Source organism: Salvelinus namaycush, chromosome 2 (genome assembly GCF_016432855.1).
Source record: "Salvelinus namaycush isolate Seneca chromosome 2, SaNama_1.0, whole genome shotgun sequence".
Taxonomy (NCBI): Eukaryota; Metazoa; Chordata; class Actinopteri; order Salmoniformes; family Salmonidae; genus Salvelinus; species Salvelinus namaycush.
The window spans coordinates 34344980-34348284 of NC_052308.1; the positions used below are offsets into that span (position 1 = coordinate 34344980).

Genomic DNA, 3305 nt, shown 5'->3' on the forward strand with positions numbered 1-3305 from the left:
TGTGTGAGAGAGAAATAATGGCCATTTTACAGACACCCAGTCCCGCCTCACCAAGCCCTCCCCAGACAGACACGTCCTCCTGACAAACTCAGTTAAGATGGCAGCCCCTTTCCTCTCTCACACACATGCACCCTGCAGTGGAGAGGGCCGCCGCTGGTGTGTATGATGTATTCATTATCCAGGATCAAGACAAACAACATCACACCACACTCCTGGTGACTGGGAGACATTGTGATTGGAGTCAAAATAGGAACAGAGAGTATTCATGGAAGTCCTTTACACTAAGTTCCTTATGACAGTGCAATTTAGTTACTCCATTCTATTAGCATGTTGTTACACAGCACTACCTTGTAATGACTCACTAAGCCATAGCGTATAATACAAATTACTGGCTTATCAAAAAAATTGAATAATGAGAATGCAGTATATAGTCAATTTATTGCGTTACAAAATAAATGTAACATAGTGGAAATTAAGGCATTGTACAAAAACATTAATTATAACAATGCCAGAGAAAACTCAAGGCAATGAGAAATGTACATCTATAAAAAAATAAGGACAAGACAAAAATCTTTCAAACAAAACACTAACTTCAAGTACAAACTAAAGTACATCACAACCCCATAGTATAAGATGAATTCCATGCATATAGAAAAATATCATTCTTATTAAGGGACCACCTGATTTAGGTTCACACACACACACACACACACACACACACACACACACACACACACACACACACACACACACACACACACACACTTGAACACTTGCTATGTGGCATTTTGTCTGAGTTGTTCAGAATGGTGTGTAAGGGAGGAAGCATCATTGGAGAGGAACCTGCAAGGAGGACTGTACACTTGAGCCCCTTTTCCATTACAAGCTTAACCTCCATTACAAGCTTAACCTGAGTGGTATAACAACATGGTGCAAGAACATTTGAGTGCCCTTTATGTCATCAACAAGGGCTTATTCTTATTCATACATGACCTAATGGGGTGTACGTTACAGAGAGGGCTTTATACGTACTATGCACTAGTGTGGGTATACAGTAGGACATTGACAGTCAGAACTTTCTTCGTAATGGTAGGATGCCAACAGAGGAAGAGACTGCAGAAGTCCTTCCAAGATGTAACAAAGATAAGGACAGGGCATCCCCATACATACAGCATCAGCAAAGGTCAATCGTTGGCTTGAACATGTACTAAATTGGTCAAAGGAGAAACATTGCTATTGCATTGCTGTTACAAAGGCCACAAAAAAACTGAAACTAGTCTACATTCACTCCCAATTTGCAAACCACTGCTGAGACCAAGTGGGAAACAAGAACAACTACCATAATGACCACAAGAAGGACCCTGGTTTAAATTGAGAGTAAGATGTCATTAGCCTCAGGCTATATCAGTGGTTCCCAAACGTTTTCACTCGGCCCCCGTTCCTCATTGGGGAACACCCCTGCATATTTTTTTTTGGGGGGGGGGGCATGCCCCTCCTCCCGAACACTCACCCCCCCCAAGGGTCACGCCCCACTGGGCTACATCATGAAGGCAACATAAAGTCATGGCTCTTCATAATAGCGGGTCATTATTGGTAACAAGCTCTGCTGTTTGAGACTGGGTGAGGGAATAGAAAACTCATTAGGAGGTGTGACTGACAAACTACGTTTACCTGGAATATATAGTGAGGTATTTCTTAGCCAGATCTGGGTGTAATTGCTTCAAGGTAATATGCTACAGAATGTCCTCACAAAGGTCAGAGGTCAGAGACAGGGCAGCTGTCTACATGCTGTGAGGTAGTACACACCACAGTGAGGTAAATACAGACATCATTTATCTTCTCTGTAATGGATATAACAAGATCTGAGGAGAGTCATTGTGATGCAGTATGCCTCCACATGGCCTATAAACATGAGAGCTCTGGGGGAAATGCTGCTCAACCAGGAACTGCTGTGTGAGAGGGCCTGGGAGAGCAGAGAGGCAGGACAACACCATCTGACAGCAATGTTACAGCAGAGTGATGAGTCATTGAACAATTTGTAAACAAATTGATGCCCTCCACTCGTACCTCCATGCCCGCAGCCGAGAGGGCTTGCTGTGCTTGCTGCTCTGCCACTCTGCCAACCACAATCCCCATGGTCACGCCCAGGGCAGCCACGGCCTGGCACAGTGCTATGTCACAGGGGGCACAGGAGGGCCTCACATTCCCCAATGACTAGCTCGGGGGGCATCAGGTTCTTGCCGGTGGTACCCATGAACACGTGGGCACAGGTTGTGTACGAAGAAATGGCAGAATAATACAGCTGGCTCAGCACACAGCTTGCGGAAGAAGTTCCAGAAATGGGTGACTCTCACTTCCCTCTGAATGCAGGCCATGCCTTTAATTAGTCGCTTTGGGTGCTGCGAAGGGGGATGTCCCACCTCACCAGTGATCTTCAGCCAATCATGGACATGGTTCACCTTACCAATGGGGACCTGAGAGCAGAGGACTGATGATTAGGTGGATAATAATACAATACTCTACTTTACTGTGAATTTGATCAGATTCAAACAGAGTGGACAATGTTATTTAAACATTCTTCATGTGTACCCTTTAATATCCTTTTCATCCCAATTCCAGACCTTTCCATTCTGCAATGGTGAAGATGAAAATGACCAGTATTCATACATGATAAGAGTTTATATTGTCCTCTATCAACCAAAATCTTTAGAAGGCTACTATTTACCTTTTGCCACTTACAGCAACGACCTTGGAAAGAGTGCAGAGTAGAGGGGCCTTGAATGGAAGAACTAGGCTAACAAATCACGTGCATTCCAGTGGCAAACCACGACCCTGGAAAGAGTGCAGCGTAGAGGGGCCTTAAATGGAAGAACTAGGCTAACAAACCACCAGCATTCGTTGACCTGCTTGCACATCCTTACCCCGGCCTGAGCCATGCCGAAGCGTCCCGGGTTCATCGGACAGACGCGGCGGACAGCCGAAGGGAATCGTCTGTCCGGAGCAACAGTATGTCTAATCGAAGCAGCAGTGCAGTTCGCAGGCATACTCTAGTGGATTGTAGCGCACGGGCTCACTTAACGACAGCTGGCGAAGGTGAACGTTCAGCTCCAACTCCACGTGCAGAAAACGGGAGGGTACCATGGAACCGTACAACATTGACCACCTGACGCAGTGTGAGTGAACAAATGTTGTTCTCCTCCGGTTCGTCCTTCTCCACAACTCCCTTTCCATCCCTGCAGACAAAGAAAGCAATGTTATTTAGCTTATTAATGGGAGTGCTAACTCAGTTAGCCCTCAACGTTAGC

General features: G+C 45.5%; 1 pseudogene; it reads right to left on the reverse strand.

The window, feature by feature from the left end:
* Positions 1-699: 699 nt before the first annotated feature.
* On the reverse strand, positions 700-3044 carry LOC120021314 (annotated as a pseudogene).
* Positions 3045-3305: the final 261 nt, after the last annotated feature.